This window comes from Rissa tridactyla, chromosome Z, assembly GCF_028500815.1.
Source record: "Rissa tridactyla isolate bRisTri1 chromosome Z, bRisTri1.patW.cur.20221130, whole genome shotgun sequence".
NCBI classification, from domain to species: domain Eukaryota; kingdom Metazoa; phylum Chordata; class Aves; order Charadriiformes; family Laridae; genus Rissa; species Rissa tridactyla.
In genome coordinates this window covers 44,386,147-44,402,717 of record NC_071497.1, presented here as the reverse complement: position 1 = coordinate 44,402,717, position 16,571 = coordinate 44,386,147, and the positions used below count along the sequence as shown (strand labels likewise).

General features: G+C 36.9%; 1 long non-coding RNA gene across 1 annotated transcript in view; it reads right to left on the bottom strand.

Annotated features, from left to right (window-relative positions):
- Positions 1-6,633: 6,633 nt before the first annotated feature.
- The window catches only part of LOC128902946 (uncharacterized), a 46,997-nt gene continuing 37,059 nt past the window's right edge, over positions 6,634-16,571 (bottom strand). The window contains exons 2-3 of the long non-coding RNA XR_008463916.1: positions 7,309-7,395; positions 6,634-6,891 (exon numbers count right to left, since the gene is read on the bottom strand). This is a non-coding gene — a long non-coding RNA (uncharacterized LOC128902946). The remainder of the gene's footprint in view (positions 6,892-7,308; positions 7,396-16,571) is intronic.

Below are 16,571 nucleotides of genomic sequence, written 5' to 3'. Positions count from 1 at the left end.
TGACTCACAGAAATTAGAACAAGTATTGTCTCTCTAACATTTAGTACAGCTGCCGGAAAATAAAGTAGTAAATTAAGGAAACATCAGAAGGAAAGGAATTAAAAAGAAAGATGTGGGAAGGGGAAAGGTACTTAATGGTGTTACGTACTTTCTTCTTCATAATTGCCCTCTCTCCTACTCTCAGTCCTCTCCAAAATACAGGTATGAAGCAAGTTTTATAAACAGACCTGAAAAAATAGTACTGTTCAACATACCTACTTTTCAAGAAGCCACTCCATGGTACTTTGAATTACCTAGCTCTTTAGAAAAAAAACCACATGTTTTCAGGAGAGGTTACAACTTCATAAAAATTTTTTTTAAAATAATAAAAACTGTGGTTTCATAACCGCTTTTTCATCACTATTCAGGTTTCACAATGCTCCTGGATATAAATTACAGAATGAAACGCATATTGAATGTACTATACATGTTCCCATCTTTCTAGATTTAGATGTAAAAGATTTAAAAGGCGGGCCTCCTGACTTTAAACCAGACATATATCATCAACCAGCTGAGATTGGTTTTGTTACCGACTTTGATTCAAATTATGATGCCAACCCAGAAGCCCAATATAGAGACTAGTTTCACTGATGCTTCCTGTCATGGAACAAAATTTTGCTACAGCTGGAATTTTTCCAATTTGTATTCAAGTTGTATTCCAACATGTATTCATATCTAATTCATAATACAGAGTGAACACAAACATCATTCTAAGAACTCACAAATTTTGCGTCCTTTTCCTATTTTTATGACTTTTGTCAGTGAAAGATGAAAAGCAGTGACAACTCAACCTGAAAAGTGTTGGCGGCATGAAGACTTTTTGAAAACTTTTGGTATGCTGGATCAGATTACTGGAAAAGTCTCACTGAAAAGGTCTGGATAATTTAAAGAATTTTTTGCTACTATTTCAACTTACTATAAAACAATGTCAGAGAGCTGTTAATCAAGATATTTCTACCAAAGCATTTAATGAGGGCTGTGATGTGTCTGTGCATAGGTGTCCTCCTCACCATGTAACCACGAACTTCACGGATAAATTTCTAAACTTGGGTAGACTTCCCGGAGACCTGTGTGCTTATCTCCACAGACTCAATCTGAGCTCTTGATTTTCCAGGTCTCTTTGCCAAACTGAACTTCTAAAATACCACAGAGGATTCTGTGCACGTATAATTCTCTCCTCTTTGATGTTACTTGCACTATTACACGTTTTTTTTTTCCCTCAGAATAAAATTATCATCATTATATTAAAAGCATATACGTTACAGACACTGTCTTTATCACATCTAAAAGTAACTCTACTTCAGGAATTATTGTATTCTATTTATTGCCATTATATCATGCTTGATTTGAGGGTAGAGGGGCTCCCAAGAAAAACAGGCTAATATGAGCAAAATGTATTAACTGGTGGCAACATATCTACGGAGTTATCAGATCCTCACTCCAGATTATTTTAATTTTTCTTGCTTTCTCCATTTGGTTACACACACAGACTCATTTTGATTCCCCATATTCTGTCTTTTTCCTCTTATTTATCTTATTTCAGTGTTAGCGTTTCCTTTTTCATTCCAGTTCATTCCAGATGGTTTCTTGTTCTCTACATTTGTACTCAGGTATTGGAACATGCCTACCCACAGCTCCATGGAATAATTTTGTTTTCTCACATCACATCAAACTGGCTGAACAAAATGGTGGGACCCTTAGTGAGGACTAGCTGCTTGGTTGTCATTTTTCTTTCCTTTACTTTGGGCTCTAAACCAAGATTTGGTGGTTCTGTAGCCAGCGTGTGCCAGTGGAGCTGTCTGAGTGAGGCACTTAAAGAGAAACCTGAGTGTGACTTGGAAAACCTAGTAATCCCCATTATATTTACTGTACAATAGTGTTTGTAAAGAGAAGTATTTGAGATAGCACAGGATAGCCATTTAAGATAAGAATTACTGTAAACTGAGAGAGAATGGTTATCCACCGGCTCAACAAAATATGTCAAACATTAAACAGAATTACTGAGAGGAAGACAGCTGGGTTTTTTTTCTTAATGAACAGACAATTTCATAAGGACCAGCAGAAATGATGGTCTTCCTTTAAAATAAAAAGTGTGAGGACCTGTCTCTGTCTCTGCTTGGTAAAGATACAATTTCAGAATTTATGTTGCAGATAGAGGTCCATGCAATAGCCCAAACCATCATCATTCATTGAGCCTGGGAAGACAAATTTTAGAAAAACAGCTCCATCAAGTCAAGATTTATAGCCTCTTTTCCACTTTATCCTTACAATGTTTTTTCTTGAATGATTTTTTTTTCTTTGTGGCTCTTTAGATGATAAACCCTGTTTACTGGACAGCATCTCATAAATTATTTCAGATAATTTCAATATAAACCTAGGCTGAATGCCAGTTTTCTTCTGCTATGGAAGGCCTTCCACTTTTATTCAAACTCCATTTCCTACTCTTGCAGAATATCCTATCACCCTTTCATAAGCAAATGCCTCAAAGGCATCCCAAAACCCAAAGTCTGCAACTGAATCCAATGCAAATTCTGCACCACATGTCGAACCCTATGCATGTCAAGATGAGTTTTGAGTTAGACATTGTCCCAGTTTCCACCACAGAGATCTACTGGAACACAAGCAGTTAAATAAAATGTAAAAATATTCATCATGACTATTAAATGGTTTTCTGATTATTATTTTTCTTCACGATTGTTGGCCTGGTTTTGAAATAGAGGTATAATTAAAAGCCATTTTATCAGAGATGTGAAGAAAAATAAATTCTTCCCAGCTGTAAGCAACGACTCTAACCAGTGAAACACACCTGACTACCAAGATACAATCTAGTAACATCCAAGAAGAGGACATACAGCCAGCCCCTTTTCTCCTCCCTTTCCCAGAAGCAGTTGTTCATTAGAATTATGTGCAAAACACTTGATTGACCTGAGGTTCCACCTTTCAACACAATTTCTAAACATGCAGTGTTCATTTCTGGAAAAAAATCAGAGCAGTTTAATTGCCCTTGATGTTCTTCTCTTGGCAGCCTGAATTCAATTCCATCTTTCTAATTTGAGACTTATGCAAAGGCATAGGATACTGAAGAGATCATCTTTGGCACAAGGAGTACTGAGAGACTTATTACATTACTAATGTTTATGCAGAGCAACTGAGTGGATAAACCTGTAATGCAATGCTTCCTAGAAGGTATAAAGAAGAATATGTTTTCACTCCTCTTCACATTGTCTTAGAAGTTCACAGACGATTCTAACAGTGTGTTTTTCTTAAGCGTACGTACCATAGAATGTACAATGTGGAGAACCATTTTCCAAATTTTAGCCATGCTCTACATTACAAATGCTGGGCTACGCTGTTAGCAGAAACTCTCGAAGGGATTCCAGCACACTTTCCCAGAAATGTTTCTGCCAGTCTGAGTATCAACGTTGTCACTCTTTGACGTGGCAGAGAATGTACTTTTCCAAGAAGCCAGATATTTTGGCCAATGGAGAACTGTGAAGCAAAGGGCTTGGATTTTATTTCATCAGTCCCTCTGCAGAAGCTTTTCACAGGCTGATATTGTCAGCTGTGCTAGCCAAGAGTGCTCTCGGCATACTCAGGTGGACTGTTGCCAGGCCTCCAAAGAGGAAAACAAGGTAGGATTTCTCTTCAGTTCTCACACATCTCCACAAAATTAGAAATTTCTATCTCAGAGACCGGGCTTGATACTACTCCAGTTGGATACAAGAAAACTATGTGGTTTAGCTGAACTGTCCATCCAGCTTTAACCGACAAAGTTATTTAAATTATTAGTACAGTTGAAAATATGCATTAAACTTCAAATAAATTCAAAACAAAGATGGAGATGCAAAAGAAAAACACTGGGTTTTTTGTGGGTATTGGCTGTGACGGAGCAACTTTGAGGTTCATGCCCCCAAGTACTGCATATATAGGATTGTCTTACATGTGCATGCCAGGAAAAAACTCTGGAAATGTTTCCATTTTGCACAAAGTAGTGTTTATGAGAATCCTTAGGGAATCCATGGGTGATTCTGTTCAAGAGAGAACTCTATACCAGAATTTTGACAGTGCAATAGTGAGCATTATAGTAGCTCACAGTGTTTCCTGTCATATAACAGAATCCTGAAATAGATTTTTCAGGTTCTTCCTGACGACACAGCATTCACAACAGCCACTAACCTGGCATGGAGCCACAGAAGCTAACCAGCTGTGTGGCAATGCCACAGTCCTTAATTTGTACAGAAGGACTAGGGACCAACTCCATTAAGTCTCAGCTGGAGGGAAGTAGCTGCCTTCCCTCCCACCCACAGGTGGTGGATCTTCTCTGTGATTCCCAACTTTGGGAAAAAATCAAGGTGGAGGTGGCAGCACAGTGGTTCTACATCCTCTAAAGCACTTTACTGAACGATTGAAAAAAACAACCCAGCTTCAAATCCCTCACCTGCTGATTTGAGGATATGAACCGACATTGCACACATACCAGATAAAAATGTACCATTTCACAGTAGGACACGCTCTGTAACAAGCCCTTGAATCAGGCCTTGCAGGCGTGTACCTGAGAATCCCCTTGAAATGCTGACAAGCACAAAGATCACCAGCAATGAAACTGAATGAGTTATTAGGCAGCTTTGACAGTTTTCAGGTCCTTTAGTGGCCAAAGAGCTGAGACAGCTGAGGATCTCCGTCATTCCTGGATGGTGGACTCAATGCTCAAGTTACCCTCCTGCAGTTTAGAGATGAAATTATTATCTGTATGAATTACAAAATATTAATAGTAAAGTCATAGCTTAGATGTGTAATGATCTTGTAATTATTTGGGGCAGACAGCAGTCTCAATGTTTTAAAAATTACCATATGATGTTAAACCAACATGTTAATCAATATGTTGTAGCTTTATGCAGTCATGTCAATTTACTTCAACCAGGATCTGGCCCAGACAATCTTACACTGGTAGTTTGGATTTCTCCAGCACACACTTCAGACTTGCTTTTAGATGTATAAATATATGTGTATAAAAGCAATATTTTGACAGAGAGTTGACTCGGATGTTTTCCAGGATTGTAATCTTCCAAGTCATCATTTATGAAAAGCGTATTTAGAGAACAGAAAACTTGTGTGAAATGTCTCAGAAAGTAGCTTTGGCTCCTTTCTGCCTGTGTACTTTTTCATTCAGTCATATGACCATTTGTTTAAAATATTGCTGATTATATTCAATTTCTTTTTTAAAAATTTAATCTTATGTTTTATTGAAGCAATAACTCCAGTCTGAAGTTAAACAGGGAGCCTAGATGAGCTCTGATAAAAATAATAAGATTGAACATCCTTCTCTGCCAAAAAAAAGGAGTTTCTGATCTTTTGCATTGAATGAATTTAGTCTCACAGAGCTGCAGTAAGAGAAGGCCACCCACCTTTTGTAAAATAATTCTGATTCAGATCTCTATGCCCAATTAGAGATTGGATGCTCTTTATTTTACACCAGGTATTGACCAAATTGGGTTAACTTTCCCTTCTGAATCTACTGACTTTAAAAAAAATTGTAGAGCAGTAACACTTCTTGACCACTTTTGCCCTATCAGCTGTGGAGTGCACAACAAGCAGTAGCTGGGCAGTATTATTTTCTACCCATCACAGTGCAAAAAGCTCTGATAAATTGCAACAATAAAGGCTTCAAGCATTACAATCAATACTTAATGGAATAATGTAAATCCAGCTTGTGTATGACTTGGGGATTGTGTTCTCTGGCAAAGAGCAAAAGATTGATGCACCGCAGCAGAAGTGCATCTTTTTTTCCACACAGTCAGAGCTATAAGAGAGACACAATAATGTGCTAAAGTTGCTTTGCTTGTACTGTGCAGTTATTACTATTTTTTTTTTCAGCCTGCTTTAAAAGGAGCCAGAGAGACATTGTGTCTCCCAGGGCTCTGTAAAAACCAAGTTAATGGTATTCTCAGTCTTTAGACACATTTACACATCCTCCATCTGCTTGGGAACGAAAAAAAAAAACAGATTTCAATAACAAAAATTGTACAGATCTGCCTTCAGGCAACAGAAAATGCATGTGATAAGGGAATAGCCATGAAGTGCAAAGGACTATTTAGGTCTTAGCGCTTATTGACTGGAGACTGTAAAGGAGATGTGAAGGATGTGTGAAAAATCCTAAATAAAAGAGCTAGAATAACATATAATGTGGATAGGAAAATGTGCTTGAAAGGAATGCAACTGTCACTAAAGAACATGGTAAGAGGAGGAGGTGGGATGGAGAAATGAATGACAAGAATGAAGATAAGCAGTATTCTGCATCCAGAGTTTGGTTCAGGAAACATACTGTACTCCGCAATTCAGTCTCTTGGGTACATTACATCAATTCAAACAACACTCAAAATGCACAAATTCTACTTTCCCCTCTCCTTCTCTTTGTCTCTATTGAATTGTATTCTTAATTCAGATAAGGTCAGGCCCACAATCAATGTGAACAGATAAAGAGAAGGAACATTCAAATTCAAGGGGCAGTGGAAATGTCAGAAATGGCAAATAGAAATCATATTTTTAATATTCACTCCACTCATTGAAAGAACATTACTAATTAGAAAACCAATTTGACAAATATTGCATCTGCAGAGCGTATAGTATTTGTTTTCAAAGTTAAACAATATAGCAGGAAGGAGAAACACTTTAACAAAGATTCAGTCATAGCCTGTACTTTTTTGGATGCACATAGATTTACTGGAAATATTATATTCAGTCATGTATGTTCCACTATCGGGCCCAAAGCCTCTTGGAAGTTTTGGGCAAAGTTGTTTCTTCTTTTTTCTTCTCCTTTTGCTGTTCAGATGATGAGAAATGTCATTTTCCCACCTGTTGGCATAGAAGACAAGGATGGAGATTCCTATTTACAGTCTAGTTTCGTACTTCTACAGGAGACAGAATAATATCTTTCTTCAACTTCTAAAGTATGTAGTGAAAATGGAGGGGGTTTTTCTGTTTTGTTTTGTTTTGTCCTCACTATTGCCACTGCCAACATTATAGCATTAAAGTTAGCAGCCACGTAATTCCTAGCTTAAAATTTATTCATGGACTTCTTACACTAATTTGTTTTTATGCCAGTGTTGACCATTAGCTGACCTTTAGCTTGGTGGGAGTTCCCTCCTAGGTGTTTACCCTCAAAGTGTTTTTAAGGATAGTGATCATGCCCCTTTTAGGCTAAACAAGTCAGAGTATTCTAGTTTCCTCTCTAAGAGGCACTATCTTTATTCTAGAAGTTGTTCTACTTACCCATTTCTGTACTAGTCATCTCTCTGGAACAGAAGAAGCTAAAACTGTCACTCCCATATTCCAGACAATATGGTCAGAAATTCTGCACTGGGATATTAAAAGAGAAAAAAAAAAAAGAAAAGTCAGAACAGCCTGCAAACTTCTGTTCATTGATGATTTATAGATCCAAATCTTAGCTGAGCATCAAAGACTAAATTAAATTTTGTAACTTAAACCCAAAAAGCCCTAAACTCTGAATTTGATTTTAGTCCAATTCTCAATAGTGGGGAAAAAAAGTAAATAAAATGTTAGGAATTATTTAAAAAGTGGTAAAGAAGTAACAAAACAAACAAAAAAAACCCCAGAAGATAATTAAACCACTGTATAAATCCATGGCACATCTGCCTCTTGAAAACCATGGGGTACTAAACTTTCCATCTCACGAAGTGAATAGAAGAACTGGAAAAGGTTCGAAGGCAGCAAAAAAGCTAATCAAAGCCTGCAGCACTGAAGAACAATTAAGTAGGCTTATACTTGTCAGCCTGAATAAGACATAAATGAGAGTGGCTGTGGTGAAGTTTTATGAAATCGTGGGTGGCAGAAAGACAGTGGAAATGGAACCACTGGTAAAGTAACAGCAGTAAAATTTCCTTCTCTCTGGAAGGCTGGAGCAAGATCACGTCCTGCAGATGATATACCATACATATACCACTCCATGCTATGCTAACATTTCTCCCCTTCCCCTGTACGTGTGACTACGTGTAAAATGAAATAGGATAGAGTAAAGAAATCCAGAGCCAGCAGAGACATATTTGTGCAAAAGCATTGTTTTACTACCAACACCATAAGAAGTGAAGGCATTAGCTGCAAGGTCAGCCCCTTCTTCCTGATCATACATACACGCCACTTCAGGGGCTTCACAGAGATGAAGTTAATTCTGCCCACAGACATCTGTCTAGTATGCTTCTAATGTCTGAAAACATCAGTGTAGTTAACACAGTCATAGAAAATAAATTTTGAAATAATCTCATAAATATCTGATGAGAAGTATCTCAGAAACTTCTATCTGAACTGACTGAGATCTCTTGTCAGATTTCTCCTTTCTTCCCAGAAAAGGTTGAAGAAAATATCATTTTCAAGTGTTAACTCTGCCATATTATTCAGCAATGAAGCTGACACATGGCCTCCCCCTGTCGCTGACCTAATTTAACAAAGAGTCGTCTCACGGGACAGCCTTTTAGTGACTCTGAGGACAGAGCATAAGAAAGAGATGAGGGATGAAATTCTGCCATATGCTATAACATATGTACGATAACATTCAGTGCTTGCACTGCAATGAATTTATGTCAACATCCGGCTCTCCAATTTAAACATACTATGATAAATCCCAAACCAAGTTTTACTCAAAGAACAGACACATTTAAACAAAATAAAAACAGGAGAGTTTTCCGATACTATTATTCTTCATAAAGCCTAACACCACAGCTAAGTATCTTATTTTAAATTTAAACTCTGACTGTTTTCTGTTACAAATGACATTAACAATGTTACAGCATCTGATGGAAGAAACTACACCAGCTAACATGCCCGGTATCTCTTTTGGACAGGATAAAGGGCCTAGATGATTATTATTTACCACTTCTACCCAAAAACTCCTTCTTGCCTGGAGATACATTGCTTTCTTTATGTTATAAATAGTAGGCAAATACTGTTCCTACCCAAAAGAATTTATAATCTTTGACAATTTCAAAGACTTTACATGTGCTTAAACTAAAGTTCAAGAGGTTCAACTGACTTTACTAAAACTGCAGATGTTCTCAGTGTTGAGTTTATAAAAAGATCTTTTTGGTAGAAGGGCCTAAGATCTCAGTCCTGCACAGATCTTCTGGGTTTGTAACTTTAGATGATTAATCACTCTACAAAACGATGCTACAAATGTGTACAGCATGAAGTGGGAATATATTTCAACCTATCTGGAAATGAAAAGGAATGACATCTTATATATGTTTTATGGAAATACTCTAAAAGGAAATTTCTGAAACTGCTCCTTGGAACTGAGTTTTTGTCAGGATTTTGAGAACTCCTAGAAGTTAACATTCTTGCTTTGTAACAAAACAAAATAAAAGAAAAAGCCCAGTATATCCAACTTTTAAAAAACATTCTCAATTTGATGTGTTTGATGATCAGGGTAGAAAAAAGGTAAACACAGCAGCCAAGAGTTCAATGGAAAACAGTTCCAGAAGGCTGGGTTTTATTTATATAACCATGACTATTAGTACCATATGAAGTCATACTGAAACCATAGTAGGCTAGCCATTTAGAATAGATTATATCTCTGTAAGCAGGTGTTGCTCAGAGAGGATTTAAAATAATGTAACTGTCGAGATTAGGGAACTGGATTGAGGCATGTGTACAATCGCAATATTGGAGAGGAAGGTGTGGGATGCAGAGTGATAAGACAAGCAAGAAGCTGATTGCTTCTTTATGCCCCTGTTACTGATTATTTTTCCTGCCATGTGCTTCATTTCTTTCCTCAAATACAGAACCAGCGCAGTTATACCAATATAAATGTGATTTCACCAATGCTACCTCAGGTAGCAACCTGCAGAAATAAGAGCAAAAACTGTCCTTCAACATCTAACTTACAGCAACTCACACTTATTTACCCAGCTATAACATATGCTTTCTTGCCACTGAATTTGTACCGCTGTGAGTCGTATTTCATAATATAAAATACATATTTCTCTATATTTCTATGTATTTGAGAAACTGCTGACAGTTCTATTTCTTTGTCACTACAAATGTGCAGCAAAGATCATTTTGTGCATAATGTACAGAGATGCGTACACATTTCAAAGCCTGCTGCATATATAGCAAATTGAAAAGTAGTGGCATGTGTTCCAAAATAGAGAAAAGACCGGGGCCCCAATGTCTTAATTACCAAGACTAACATAGCTCTATGCTTATTCTGTGCCTCATTGTCCTTAGTTGTAGGCTGTATTTTCTTTATTAATATTTACAAAACTTCTCATTTGGTGAGGATTAGTTAATTCTTTTGCAGTGTTATGAAAGTGCTAAGTACTCTTACTAAGGGTTCAAGATAGGATACTGCAACACATTTGTCCATCAGGGTCCTCTCCTTTACATGGGTGTAACATAGTGTAAACTACCCATATGTTATAGCATATGGCAGAATTCCAGTATCTCTTTATATACCTTATACTTCATTCTCAGTGTAAACCACTGGCTCTTTCACAGGGGGATACTGAGTTAAATTGGGCCACAGACTGCGTCATTTTGGTTTTTGCTAGAGCAGATTAATGAGACAACTGAAAAACCAAGATGGACTGTAACTTCTTTTTAATCCCTAAAGGCAAAAATAGACAACAATTTAAAATACAGACATGCTATATAGGGCATAATGCATTTAGGCCTTTTTTAGTGGATTTTTAGAGATTTTCTCCATCCCCTTCCTACCAAACAAATAACCATAACTGAGCAGTAGATTGCAAATTCTTTCTTATTCTAGCTTTTTTTTCGAGTCTTTTCAGGAACTGTGCTTTATGGCATATTCTAGAATGCTCAGTTCCAAAATTACCTTAGACTTACCAAATGAACCTCTGTGCCTAGCATTTGAAATGCAATCAAACTTTTCAGTTCAGTTTCATCCCATTTTAAAGGATAACCAGAAAAGCTTCATTCTTGGTAGCTTGTGCCTCTATATACTACTACACCATAAAATCACAGAAATATACCAAAAACTCTATTACTATTTCATAACGAGAAATACTGGAAACTGGAAAAACTATGAGAGCAAATGAAAGTTAAATCTTGATTTGTGGTAGGGAATTACCTGGCTGCTGTCACAATGGCATCTAATATTTTCATACTCGTCATAAAAAGTGGGCAGTAAAATCTTGATTGTATTTTTATATGAAGTGAAAATGGCACACAGGTCAGATAGAGAACTGATTTAAATAATTGCAAGCCTTGATTTATACACAGTGCATAGTTTTGAAAACCCAAAAATACAATCCTATGGAAACTACAAATTCAGTAGGCTGCTCTCCTGGACAGTGTTTGTTCTACAATCAACCGTGCATCTTTTACAACAGCAAATAATAGAGTTCTGGTTCAAGAAAAAATGTGGAGACAAATTCTTCAATGTGAGAAAAACCTGTACAGAGAGAAATCAAAAGCCCTGAAAAATGAGCTGGAAAAAAATGAGTTTATACTCCCCTGCTCATTTTGCTGACCTGCTTAGGTCAGCTCTCGGTGCTAAAGTTAGTGTAGTTAAAGAACAGCTAAAACATTTACACCAGGATGCAGGTCCTCCAGGGAGACAAAATTTAAAAAAAAATAAATGGAAATGTCATCACAGAAAAAGCATTTTTTTATAGTTTGCAATTTATTTTTGCTTCAGCTGTATACCAACGAATTTGGTGACACAACTCCGGTTGATGAAATCAAATTTCTGGATGTGATAGGACAGAGCAGGGCAAAAGCACTCCAGTTAACAAATAAAGATACTAGAAATTTCAAAAGAATAAATAGTTGAATTTACTCAAGTAAGCTTAATTGACATGCATATATATTTAAAAATATTTTTTAAGCCATGTGAGACCATTTTATAACCAGTAATACCTTCTTCAAGCCAAATAATTTGTGATTGAATTGTAATATTTCTTTCTGAAAGCTATGTTGTCTTAATTTCAGACCAGAAAGAATACACTTGAAGAACGCTGGTTTTCTATTCCAAAGATCATTTCATTTATGGAAAATTCACACCTCTGATCTGGTGTGGTTCTATTTAGTTTTTTCTTCAGTTTATTATACTCATTATGGCCACTTTCTGAAAGAAGGGAGGGAAGTTGCACTACCTTATACCTCTCCTCATGTAAGCAATTAGAAACTAATATTAAGTTACCTCTCAGTTGTCACTCTGATGAATTAAAACATAGAACTCTTTTTTTTTTTATTAATTACTGTGGAGTATTTTTTCTCTTCCTTGAATCTCTCTTGTGACTCTGTGTTGAATCACCTCCAAAGCTTCCATACCCTTCCCTGAGTATGATAAAATGGATTAGAAAAATAAAATAAAATTCCAGTTTCTTCAGCCTCTGAAAAACACAGTACCAGACACCAAGCGTATCACATTAGTTGTATATTCTTATAGAAAATAAGCTCATGATAACCTCACCATGTGCCTCCTCATTTTGCTGTAGATTTTACTTTATTGCATGCATATAGTAGGAGTGTAACCAATATACTGCTCATGGAATTGAGCCATTACCGAGTGCCTGGTACCAAGGTGTACCAAGAATCCATCATTCACATTTTGCTTCGTGTTACTCTGGACTAAATACTAGATGTATTTACTTTTTTAAAAGCAGACCTGTTATAACACCTTCAGATCTCCTTAAGCTGTCACTGACAAAGGTTTTCCACTGCTGAAAGCAAGCTAATCACAGTTCATATCCAGGTCTGAAAAAGGGTCCCAGAAATTAAGTATTTAATGAGTTTGAAGACCTAAAGCAATGCAAACCTAACTGATATACAAACATTTTCAACAGTGACTTGCTCTGATTGACAGGCACTGTCAAAAACAGCAGCATAATCATAGCCTAAATCTTCAGGAGTCATACTTGGAGAGCACTTCGATGGAATGAAAAACAGCGGCATGTTTGTAATAGGTTTATATATAGCTAGATGTGCCTGTGATTTACTCAGCCACTGACATATTTGATTTGAGTTAGGCAGATGAATTAGGATGAAACAAATAGAGGCTTTCCCCCATACTTCAGTCAGGTTGAAGCAAAGTTAAATCTTCCTCAAATGCAAAATAGTCCATTAACTCTTTTGTTCAGCTTGCATTACAGCTTCCCACATAAACTACTACTGAAATACGATGACAGCCAACAACAGGCTAATTCTTATTAGAATGAAAAGTTCCGCCCAAAACAATTAAGTTGGAAATCTTCACAAAACTTTACTCTTAGATTTCCACATCTACAGCCAAGCAGAAAAAAACCCACAGTACCAGCCACCACAGCGTATCACATTAGTTGTATATTCTTATAGAAAATAAGCTCATGATAACCTCGTCATGTGCCTCCTCATTTTGCTGTAGATTTTACTTTATTGTATGCATATAGTAGGAGTGTAACCAATATACTGCTCATGGAATTGAGATGTTACCAAGTGCAAGTACATTTTAAGTTGGAAATCTTGAGAAAAACTTTACTCGTAGATTCCCACATCTACAGCCAAGCAGAAAAAAAAAAAAAACAAACCAAAAAAAACCAAACACCAAACAAAAAAACAGCCAAAACTGAAAGAAACCAACAGCTCAACAGTATTTTTCAAAGCTGATGGTTTTAGATTCATTGTGTGAAGATCTGAGCTCCTCTCACTACTAGTGGAGGGTACATTTGACACCAGTAGTTTTCCACATAAAATCCGAGTCAAAACGGGATACTTCATGCACAAACAAAGATGATACTTTGTGGCTTCACTTCACAGCAAGTGCAATTTTTCTGCACAGTTGATGTACAGCCCAGGTTCATGACGCAAGCCGCATGGAGTCTTATTAGCACGTCCACCTAACCTGAGGTCTTTGCACAAGCAACTTATGTTCTGTATCTACACAGCAAGCCCATCTTGATGGTTTTGGTACCTGTGCATCCCAGTGTCCTGAGGTGACCTTGTCTTTTAGACAGAACAGCACCAGTTTCAGAATCAAGATGCAAAGAAGGTCATAAACATCCCTTCCTAAAGCACCATTTTCTACTATCACATCTACATTTCTGTCTATGAATAATATAAAAGCTGCATCCAGGGAAGCTGCAAAGACTGCAGAGAAATTCAAAAGCTCTTATGGCATCACGAAAAATACATCCTAAGAAGAGTAGTGGGGACAAAAAAGTCATAAGGAAAATATAACTACATTCCAGAAGTAATATGATGAGCATATAAAAGACATTACATGAAGTGACTGCTCACAATAGCAGGAGATTAATATTCTAGAAGCTCCCTTTAGTCCCTATTTAAATGAATTTTACCTTAATTTAGTCAAGTAAGCGGAAGAAGTGCAAGTACAACTTCTGTTGGGTGGCCTCTTCCTGAGTTTTAAGAGCACCAGTTTTTCTACCTGAGATGCATGCAGTGATCTAGTAGCAGATAACTGTCCTGTTTTGTGCTCCATTTCACAGAGAGATCTCTGGAAGCAGAGCAACTGCTGTAGACTTTGACAAATGTGCTAAAACAAGCTTATCTTTCTCCCTGTTTGGGGCATGGTGGGTGAGAGTGTGGGTTTGTTTCAGGGGGAATCTTTTGGGTTCTTTTTTTCCAGTAAAAAGGAATAGACTTTAATTACATTATTGAATAGCGCGATATTTATTCTATCGCAAATAATTTCTTCATATAAGTGAGAAACGGCAGGCAAACACTAAGACTTAAAGCCACCATAGGGAGTCTCTCTGTATGTCTTTCTGATGTGATAGAAGCAGCAGGGAATATCCTCTCTGATTTAGTGTTTGACAGACTAGTGTCTCTGTCAGTAGTCTGAAGGCACTAAATGCCTGTTTGGAAAATGCACAATGACTTAAACATTCTATTTACCAATGAGCTGAAAGCTACTTCCGAGAAATATAACAGTTACCAAAAAAAGGCAACAGTGAGATAATAGTCACCAGTCTAATTCAACAACTTCAGAAAATAACACAGCAACTATCATGAAATTTTGATAATATAACAATAGGGCACTCTTTTTTTTGTGTACCAACAAACTAAATGTCGTGAACCAAGATTCTTTCTGCGTAATCTGAAGCATAAGGAAAGCCTTCAGCTCTTTCATGAAATCATGTGGAAGCATCTTCTGCTCAGATTCAGTGGACAGCATTGCCAAGTAAGGAATCAAGTGAAATTTTTAATGTCCTTCTTTTACATGTTAATTTATGGAAAGGTCAGGATTACCTTGCAACACAAAACTGGCTGGACCAGGTTTGACTGTAGATTGAGTTCTGGACTGTGCAACGGATGTGCAATATCAAGAAAAGTATTTAAGCAGAGGATCAAGGGTAGCTCAGGTTTCAGCAGTTACACGTCTCAGTTTCAAGCTTCTGAACTGTTTGTCACCCACAAAATATTTTTATGACAGATCCATGGAAAAAGTGCCTGGAACTTATTATTAATCAGAATTACTTTGGTGATGTAATGACAGCAGGGCCTGCTTCTGCTCCTACTTCATGCCAGTGGTGGAGAATCAGACTTTTCATTTATACTTTTTAACAATAGCTTTTTTATGCTTTGTTACACTTTTCTAATTTTTTATTGTATTTGAAAGTCCTTTGGTGTTGCTGAATCTGCCCAAGACAGACTACTGATAGGCATTCGGGCTGCTGTACTTCACTGCCTACAAACCCAAACCACCCTCTGTAACTTAATAGCTTAAATATTTTTCCTTAAATACCTCTGTCTCATCTACCACCAAGCACCTCCTTACTGGTTAAAATGTCAAGACCGGAAAATTCATTAGTCATTTCTAAAATGGGCTGCAAAATACAAACTGCAATTTATGACATTCAGTCTGCTAGTAGAGGCTTTATATTTTATTTTCTGCCTTTTTATCCCTGCAAATTCTGGATGTTCCCTGCCTCTGTACTGACTGAATCTTTTTCCTCTTCCATTCACACTGCCAGAATCTCTGTTTTGACCATTCATCATTTTATATGACTGACAAACCTTTACTGATCTACCACTAAGCAAAACTCTGGAAATTTTTATCAACTTTTGAGGAAAAAATTAGGCTGATTATGCATATGTATATGTAACTCAAGAAGAAAAGACTACGCCCCTTTTACAATGAATAAGCTTTCCATTTTTTAGTTTTAAACTAGCAATAAGCTTCTATGGCTAAAGGCTAGCTTAGTCGTTTGACGCTGGTTAGTGAGGATTCTTGGAACATAAATATATGCAATAAGCCAATAATTCTGACTGCCTTTCTGCTGCTCTTGAGGGTATCTCAGTTCTGGCAAACAGACGGGTAATGGGAATTAGAAGGAGGGGAAAAAAACAGCAATAAAAATATAAATCACAAAAGGAAGGAAATCCATTTGGTCCTTGGCAGCAAAGACACCGCTCAGCTAATCCATGTTGAGTGCAATCCAATACTCCTTTATATAATCCTGTTCTTGTGGAAGAAAATTAAAGTTTAATGCAATAACGGCTGACACAAATCACTTTTGTTGCCCAGAAGCAGATTAAAGAATAGTTAAAATCATACA